This window comes from Alosa pseudoharengus, unplaced genomic scaffold (genome assembly GCF_046254945.1).
Source record: "Alosa pseudoharengus isolate Yale_2024_CS ecotype anadromous, Long Island Sound unplaced genomic scaffold, YU_APseudo_1.1 YU_APseudo_1.1_scf_12, whole genome shotgun sequence".
Lineage (NCBI taxonomy): Eukaryota > Metazoa > Chordata > Actinopteri > Clupeiformes > Clupeidae > Alosa > Alosa pseudoharengus.
The window spans coordinates 20,814,685-20,824,872 of record NW_027468587.1 but is presented as its reverse complement, the minus strand read 5'-3'; positions in this window follow the sequence as shown (position 1 = coordinate 20,824,872).

Genomic DNA, 10,188 nt, shown 5'->3' with positions numbered 1-10,188 from the left:
TAACTAATGCCCCCTGAATTATAGGATGGGAAATTTACTGTGGACCGAAGTGCACACTAATTGTCTCGTTGAAGCAACAGCCTTGACGAGCTCAGCCTCAGCTGTTTCTGTGTTGTGATGGTGGCAAAGCTAATTAATATGGCCAAGGATGGTGTTTGCTGGAGGAGGCTCGTTAACAACAATGTTATGGTCTAGGAAAGAAAGGTCAGGAGAGGTAAGTCTAAATGAAATGAAAATTAATGTTGTTGACAAGGCTACTTTCCCACAGCGGAACAATCTTGGGTTACATATTTTAAAAACAGGAAACATCCTTCAGAAAGGAGAAAAGTGAGAAGAGAGTAAGGGCAGAAAAAGAGATAAGGCTAATGGCGTACTGTGAGGCTCATTACACACCGTTTTGTCCAACTTAAGAATTGTCATTAGAGCTACATCCACAGAAACCCAAAGCCAAGGGACATGATCAAGCTCCATTTTAATGCCTCCGCCCTTCCAGAGTACTGGGGTCTTGGCTTTGCAAACGTGTGTGTAGGTGTACCCACATACCGACAGATTGAGAGCTCAGGCAGCCTCTCTCTGTGCCACTGTGTCTGTTTGGGAATGATGAGAGAGCTCCCTGGGGAGAGATTTAGCTTTGAAGTCAGTTTAAAGTGGCTCCGAGGTGAAGCAAGAGGCTCCTTCAAAAATGACACAGGAAGGCCAGTTTGGCCTTAACTGCAGTTCCATCTCTTCACCAGCTACCCTTGCTGAATACCTCCACTCCACTCGCCACATACTGTACCTCAGTCAATTAAATATTCCAGAATACCTTAAACGGTAAACTTCACACAACACCAGACCTAAATATATATCACTATATATATATTAATAGAAATATTCTACCCATAGCCATAAGCAGTTCTTATCTGAGGTGTGTTCAAGTTCGGCAAACATTGGCGAATGTTTGTGGTGAACATGTTTTCTCTGAACAACTGAATGAATTGGAGTTAACATTCCATTGTAACGGTAATTGCATTGTTGCCTTTGTCAAACTCACGTCCAGTTCCACTGTATGTTTGTGGAGAACTACCTCCTCAGACTGTTTGTGATTGTTCGCAAACGTTCGCCGAAAACTCAAGGTAACTGAAAACTGTTTGCAAATATTCGTCTGTTTGCTAATTTGAATGCATCTCTGGTTTCGGGTCGCCATGCCCCTCTCTGTTTGGCCATTTGTAGTAAAGTTATAAACATGGCACACAGCACAGCTCGCCACCTGATCACCATTGTGTGGTCAGTGGGTTGTGGTGAGAGAAGACCCTTTCCAGCATTAGAAAGGCTTTGAGGGTATCTTGAGAGGTATCTAGAAAGTACTATGTAAGTGCACCTGGTCATTAATTAATTAATTCATGTGTATTCATAATATGCAAAAAGTATTTCTGGGATTTTAAGCAAAGCCTGACACTTGTAAGTGTGTAAGCGGTCATGATGATCTGGACAGACAGCTGGTTTCACCCACTGAAGAAAGTGTCCTTTGATGGCTTCTTCTCTGCTTATTCCCTCAATTTCTAACTACTGCAAAAAAGTATTTGAATCAGGGCATGTGCAAGATTTTTTGTTCTGCTGGAATTGTGTGTGTGTATGCCTTTGTATGTGTGCCTGTAGGTGTGTGAATGCATGTGTGTGTGTGAGTGAGTGAGTGTGTGCTTGCGTGTGTGGTGTGTGCAAGAGTGTGTGGTGTGTGCAGTGGGATATTCAGGCTGACATGTGAGGGTTGAAGGCTTTGATCTCCTTAGCTCCAGGATCTGTGCCACGCCAGTCTGACTCTAATTTGGCTGAAATGTGCTTTTGAAAAAGAGTTTCCACTAAGTAGAATTTATGCTTAAAGAGTGCATTAGGCAAAGTAGTTCTCCTCAGAAATGGCCTCCTTGAGTAGTGTTAGCAGATCACGGAGATGGTTTGAGTGTTGTATTAGAAACAAAGACAGCTGAGAAAAGACCTTTACTCATATAGCAAATGCTGTTATCTGAAGCGACTAACAGTAAAGTGTGAAGTATGAACGTGCATTTTCATCCATATGTAGACCCCCTTGCTCTACCAAGATCAGCTATGGGAAGACAATGACGGATGAGATGCTCAGCCGAAACACTGATTTCATGCAACCTGTAGCCAGGTGGCGCTCTCAGTTCCAGCAGGAGAGAAGCAGCTAATTAGACCCTGTTGAGAGCAAGGCTGGTCTGGCAAATCTCCAGCGGATCAGAGCCATGTGCGGGCCTGATCCAGCCCGCGCTCGGCTCTCTGGGGCTGAAGTCCCGATGGACTAACCGACTTGAGAACGCAGCTCGCAGGGGTTGCTGCAACACACACCGAGGTGCCAGACTACAAGCCTCTTCAATTACACACACACAAACGCACACATATACACCCACACCCACGCAGAGACAGAGGTCCTAGAGGTATTCTCCGTGTTCTCTTGTAGCTCAGCCTAATAAGGGTTCTCCAACACCCCGAGGCCCCTTAGACAGCCCTCTCCCTCAGACAGAGATCTGGGATTAACACTAGGCCCTACAATGTAGCCTGTACAGTGGAGGAGTCGCCTCAAGCACATAGAGTGGACTTAGGTTTGCTTTGATTGGTTGTATCGGATTCGCCGCTGAGATCTGGCATACACTCACACCAGTCGATGCATTCTCAGCGTGATCGCTGGATTCTGGATTCGCTTGTGCTGAAAACATGGCACGTAGCCCTCTGCTGTTGCGTGACACTCTTGTATGATGGGGGCATTAATCACAAAGGCACACCAATGTCACAGAAAGAAGCCTGGTGAGAAAAAAATCTTGGCGACCAACCTGAAGATGTATTGGTCATCAATTACATCAATAAATCCCAGCTGCTAGTTTCAATGATCACACATTCTGCTTGCTGTGTGACACAGCTAACATGGTTAACACTAGACCATTTCTCAAATCTCAGTTCAGACTGATAGTAAGTCTGGAAACGCTTCATTGATTTACAGCGTAACAAACAGTGAAGTTAAACTTAAATTGGTGCATTAACCCTTCAAATTCACAGCATTTTTGCAGTGTTTTGCATTACTATGTTTTTAGAGTTTTTAGACTTTATAGAGATCTCAGGAATGTGCAGTACTGACCATCTTATCCTTTTTTCAGCACAACCTAAGCAATAGGATTACAGTATTGCCATTTCATTTTAACTAACTATATACACAAACATAAGCAAAAAAACATAAAAATATGTATTTTTTTCAAATAAATGACTGGCAAAAAACACAAATACATAGATGAAACTTGTTTTATTAATTGAAATCATACACATCCTTATTCTGAAATAAATACCATTGAAATGTGTACTACAACTATCATAGTCAGAGAGATATCCCTCCTCAAAGTCATGTTGACACTACTCTATAATGCAAGTCAATGGGTGGATTACGATCTATAGATAGATGGCACTGTTGCTGATGTAGTTAATGTACCCATCCCTGGACAGGAAATGACTTCCATACAAACGTCCTATGGTCATTTTAGTTTACTTTCTTGTTGGTTTTAAATGCAGTTGTTAACTCAATTCCAAAGAAAATACACGTCCATACAGTATCTGTTTAACCCTGTTGCCATCAGCACAGCCATTGGTTATATTAAATGCACTGCTCTATCTGCATTATATAAAGCCCGCCCCATGCCGGATAAGCAACTGTGATTGGTTCCTGATATTTTGGAAAAATTGAAATGGGTGTTAATGGCCGACCTGCAGAGCAAATTCAAATTTGCTAACAGGTTCGTCTGGGTTCTCCCAGGCTATGACACAGCCTGACTGGACATATAACAAATCCTCCTGACAAACCCTCTGTCACTGCTTACATGATATGCTCACGCTCCACCTAAATCTCCAGACCATCAAACTTGACGATCAACCTAAGAAAGCTGAGCTTGCTTAAATCAGCCTCAGTGGCCAGTTAGAGGTCACTTTTCTGTTCTCTATAATACATCTGGATACAAACTCTGGGGTGAAGAAAGCTGGAGTCTCTCACTGCTCAGTATAGATCTCCACACACACCCTCTCTCCACATATCTCCAAACCACTCACATTCATCCTGCCGACCTCCACTGATTAGATGAAGATTAGATCTCAGCAACGTCCTCCTGAGAGGCGGAATGGAGATAAATGTGTGATGTCTTAGCCTCTATGCATCTGATGCAATCACAAGTAAAGAGATGAAAAATAAGAATCAAAAAGATGGAAATGCTTCAGTATCGTATCTGATCTCACTGAAGAATAAGGGGAAATCACCGAGATCGGCAGACACCAGAGATGGAGGAAATGCTATTGACACAGCCATGCCAGCTTTACTCATCCATCACAAATTATATCATCAAGAGAATAACAGGGTACAGTCAGATAATATTATGAAATGCAAATTTACTGTGCATTGTGAATGAACCGTGTTTCTGTGATAAAACTGGAAAATCAAAGTGCTACCAGTACCACATTAATCATGGATTTAATTTCCTAGGAAACACACATTCTGATTTACACACATTCAAATTTATACTGGTACCTCTGCTGAGCTAGAGAGGTGGGCTTTTATGGCAGCTGGCTACTATTGTTTGCTTTCTATTACAGTTAGGTTCTAATTTAATGCAAACATCAGTTTAGATAATTTCCTTCATGGCATCTTTAAATGTTAATGTTAATGTCCTGTGTAAAAAAAAAATCAAAGTAAGATGTCAAAATTTCATCATTTACCACCATTAGACGGTACTGTCAGGTAGGTTTGCTCTAGCTCTCAGAAGAGCCTGGTCACACTGACCACTAATGACTGACTAATAACAGATTCAATGTCCAGCAGTCAGATATCATTAGCAGTGGCCTTTTAGAAATAAGAAATTAGGTTCAGATTTATCTATTCTGTGCTATTAAGCATCACCTTGGAATTCAATCATTGCCGATCATTAGCCTGCCATAAAGGGCAATCTCATTAAACATGCTCATTTATGCGCTCAGAGTAGTTATGGGCATGGACATATGGACACAGAGCTTAAACTGAGCAGAAAATTGAAAAGGGCTTTCTAGATAGCAGCTGACACCCTGAAGCAGATCATGCCTGTTGACTTATCTTTTGGAAGCATTCAACCACTGCCTTAAGTCATAGGACACAAAGCTGATTCTTTGTGTTTGTAGGTTAGGACTAGCCTGGCAAAAGCAAGACTCATTCACAAAGTGAATAGAGTCCGTCACGTCAGAAGCTAGCATGGTGACAGGTGTAGAACTTTGAAATCATTGGTCCAGCCCATAGACTGTATATAAAACATAAAGCAAGAGTTTTCTGTCACTTCATAAACAAACTGGCTTGCCTTGATTCTTCATAGACATTCCACTGGTTAGTCAAACCAGTCATGGGCAAGATACTCAGATTTGCAGTGAACATACAGTATTTTATTTGGATATGCTGTTCAAGTCACGTCAAGTCAAGTCACTATGCCTCGAGTCTGAGTTTAGGTTCGAGTCTCCAGTATTCAAGTCCGAGTCAAGTCCACTACTCATCCGAGTCAAGGCCAATTTGGGTCACTATTAAATGCGAAACTGACAACCTTCGGGGCATTCATGTCTCCAGGCATTTGTTGCCATCAAAGTTAATGTCCGTTATTGTAGGAACATGGCGTGATGTGTGATGTATGACATGAAGCAGTAACACTCCATTGCACTAATATTAATACTAAAAATAATTTAGATATTAAAATCCTATTCCTAAATAATATTCTAATGACATATTACAATTATAGCCTAATGCCATTACAAAAAAAAGTTGAGTCCTCTTCTCAATTTCCGAGTCTGCATGGTCTGAATGTACGAGTCCGAGTCCAAGTTCGAGTCATCAGTGCTAAAGTCCAAGTCAAGTCACGAGTCTCTAAATTTAGCTCATTACTCGGACACGTTTCCGAGTCCTGAGTCCTGTGGTCTGTAGGCTCAAGGCATATGTGGTCTTCCCTATCATTACAAAAAGAACATCACAAATCAATAGGCAGATCAACATGATATACAGTGGTGTTTTCCCTACAACACATACTTCTAAACTGACACTCTGAGACTTGATCTCAGCACTTAACCTGAATGATTTCTGGATATGAATAATTCAAGACCACCTCACACTCGCAGCTGTGCCTAGCATTAGGATGGGCCTAACAAGACAAACAATCCACACGCCCAGGCTTCATCCTGCCTCTGTGTTTGGGTCTGCATCAGCATCACCACTCACATAGGGGGAGTTCTTCTGACTGAATTTATTCTGTGGCCTTCGGGACCTAACACTTTGTCTGACAGCGAATTCAATGACTTCCTTAGGTTTGTGCTCTCTGTGGCTATATGTCACATTAGTGACTGTGACAAGAAAGGAAGACATGCTTTGGCTGACAGTGACCAGGATGGCTCTTTCAATTTTTTTGGATGTCTCTGACACTGTATTACAAAAAAAAAAAACAGCAGCAACTGTAATAGCAACAGCGACAAGAAAACAAGATGGCCAAAATCCCCGAAAGCTATTTTCAAAGATCTTTGAGATCCTGGGTTGAGCTATGAGATTGGTGGCATCACCTACAGTTTGTGATATGATTAGTAAAGAAAGTGCTCAACCTAAAACTGTCTGCCTGGCCCTGGGGAGGGTGGCAGCTTTCCTTCCTCTTTGACCTGCCATTTATTTTCCAGTGAGCGGAAGTGACAGAGGTCCCCTGCGGTGGGGCTTGAGTGCCAGCACTGAGGCCGGAGCTGACCCCTCTGCTTACTTCCCGTTCACTGATATTTGACAACAATACATCATCCCTTTATAGGAGACAAAATCTGTTTTTAACCCCCTTTTTTTTAGTTTACAAAAATTTGAAAGACAAACCCAATCCCCTCACAGTGCGTGTGAGACAGGGTGTCACAAACACCTGCGTTATTAAAGGAGACATCCCCAAGATGCTCTGGTGGGTGGCAAAGCTTCAAACACTGTCTGGTAAACACAACAGGCTGTTCTGCAGAGGCATAGCCTTGGGGCTATGTGCGCACTCTTACACATCTATTCTCAGTAATCCCCCTCATAGTCTCACATTCTTTGCCTTGAGGAAATAAACTTTTTTTTTTTCAAATAAGAAACAAAATGAAGATTCAATTTGCCGTGATAATAGGATTGTTTTTGCGATGATGACTTAAAACATAGAAATGTTTTTCCTCAACACAGCATGTTGACCACATGAGAGAATAGCAATGTGTCATCAATCAGCGTTACCATCTAGGTCATCTAGTTATGGCCTTCCAGGCCTCTCAGGGCTGTGTGGTGTGCAACTGAAGAAGCATGGCACTTACTTTAGAGCCGTAATGGACCACGCTGCCCACGAACCTTTCAATTATATCACTTCCTCTGTATTGATATTTGTGGTATACAGCTCGCTGATGCACTATGTCCTTTTATCTTATTCCTCTCTTAACAGCACACAATCTATTTGTTTTTCTGCCTCTTGGCACTGTAACAGATTTCAAAGATAATTGCTTACAAAACAGAGAAGATTTCCTATCAATTTCTTTTGATTTTATACACAGAGTGCAAAAAAGCTGTGCATGTTTACTCTCCTGCCTTGGGTTATTTTGTCAGAAGAGATGTAAAGCAATAACATGAAACATTGTAAGGTCGCAAGCCATCTCACGGCACTAATGAATGTGATTACCTTTGTTCCCGTCCCCACAGTAACTTTACACGTTTCAGTGCTACTTCTGCCAATTTACCATTTCCTACTTGTGAAATTAGAGAAGTGAAATCCCCTTTCAGTTCCCTACAGAGCCTGAGGTCACTCCACTAAATAAATAAATAAATAAAAGCCTTCTGTGTGGCTTATCTCACAAATTTGCTCTCTGAGCGCGCAGAGAATAATGGAGTTCAGAAGAGATTTCATTGCCCGTCAAATACACGACTGTAGCACAAAGGCCGTTTAGCAGGGGCAGTGCTTAAACTGGTCATGCCCGCTGTGAAGATCATACAATATTAACAGAAGAATGGAAACAGTTACATGCCAGAGTTAAGCCGGCAAATCCACTTAGGCCTTGCTCCCTATCCCCTCCCTGCATCTCCTGGATCAAACAGCCAAAATGGCAGCCAGGCTCCCTTCACTGCTGGTCAGAGGAAGCAGTGTCAGGAGGGATGTGGTGACGAGTGAGCTCCTTTTCATAGGACCTGGCTCACATTCAGAGTGCCTGTTTGTGCAACACATTGTCAGGAAGAAGTAAATGGTGGATTCACAACACTACCAGAAAGATGATACATGGGGAGACTTGTGCGTGTGCTATAGGCAACCACATACCCACTTCCCATCTGTTCCACTTCTGTGGTCATTACCTACTGATGATTGGTAGGGAATTTTCTTAATGATTTGATTAGTTCTCCAGAAAAAGTTATTGCCCAATATCAATGGGAACATACCAGAACCACAGAAAATCAAAGATTGGTCGCACTCCTGGTTTTCATTAGCAACAAGGGTAAATGAACAAACGTTTCGGCATTATGGCCTTCGTCAGTGTGTTGTGTCCCTAGCTACTTCCTAGTCTTAAATAGGCAAGTTGCCACAACATACCAGAACCATAAGGAACATTGCCCAGCAACATTTCTCATAGAGTTGGCTTGTGTATGACTGGCTTATGTCACATATTCAGTAGCATACATGCATCTTTCATTATTAATATTTCAAACAATGTACAACTTCTACTCTGACGAAGACACAGACGTGTCGAAATGTTAGTCGATTGCTGTGCACCAAAATAAATACATTTAAAAGCCATCTCTGTGTGCTCCAGTGAACCTTCACACACACACACATTCTACATGTTCGGTCCTCTACCGTGAATTACCAGACATGAATTCAGAAGCGCAGTGGAACCACCTTTTTTTTGACAACTTATAGACAAAAAATATATCATCAAGATTGCACTAGCTATCAGATTAAAGTATTTAAATCTGTAGTTGTTCTTGTAAATTCATTAAATAAAGAAAGGCTTCTACCACCTGCTGTATAGCCGAGGGACAGAGAAATGCTGGAGGCATTTAGCAGGTGCAGCACAGCGGCTATAATGAGACATGTCTGACCTTTACTGCCAATGATTTGATATGAGACCTCCAAACCAGGGGTCTGAAAGGGACACAATCCCAGTGAGGTGTGCTGGAGCTCACTGAAGATGGAGAGCAGTATATCCTTGTAGTGCCACCATGCTACTTAGCCACTCAGTTGCCTGTGGTGTATTGTAAGTGAAAGGACAAAGCAGTCAAGCACAGAAGAGTAGATCAGTCTTCCCACAGTTTTTGTTTTCCTCCAGTTAATTAATACTGGGAATGTCCCATCACAGAATTGAACAAACGAAACACAAGACGAGGAAGGGAATTGACTGTGCATGTAAGCAACGCAAGGAAAAAGCAAGCATGGGCGAAAGCCAGTGTAGTACAAAAGCTGAGTGTCAGCATCTGAAATCTACCTGGTGACTCTAAATGTACCACAAAAGCATTAATGGGATGCTTTGAAAATGAGACAAAAGTGTCATCTGTACCTCATGGGAACTTGTTTTAATGTACTCTCACTGTTTTTTGGTCGATAGTAATTGCCCCAATTATCGATTAAGCCGGTGACATTTACTGTAAGAAATAGCAAACAAAAGGAAATCATTTGTGTAATGTAATGGGTATACCTACGCCAATTTGCCATTAATTGCTTTGTTTGTGAAAACAAATAGCTTGGTGCGCAGGAAAAGTTTGCGCAGATAAGCCCACTCAGGGTGAACTCGTGGCCCTGGGAGATTGTTAGTATGCTTCCCGAGCTTCCGTTGCTCATAATCTATCTGCATTTGATAATGAGACAACAAAAGGGCCAGATGGTTCGCCAAACACAATTAACCTAGAGCAGGATCCATCATGCTCAGAGAAACACACCCGACAAATTCCCACCCTTCACACGCACAAGGTGGCAGTGTCATGGAAGTGTGCCACTGCCTTTCCCCACTGTCAGGAATACTGATAGTGACTCGGCAGAAAAGTGCTATTGAAGGGCTTTCTCAATTTGACTGGGAAGCATCACCTACATAGAACTAGAATTCACGTTATGAATAATGACTCGAAGTCATGCTTTTCCTTTTTTGTCATAATAATGCAGTAGAATATTTCACTTAAAAACTATAAAATGT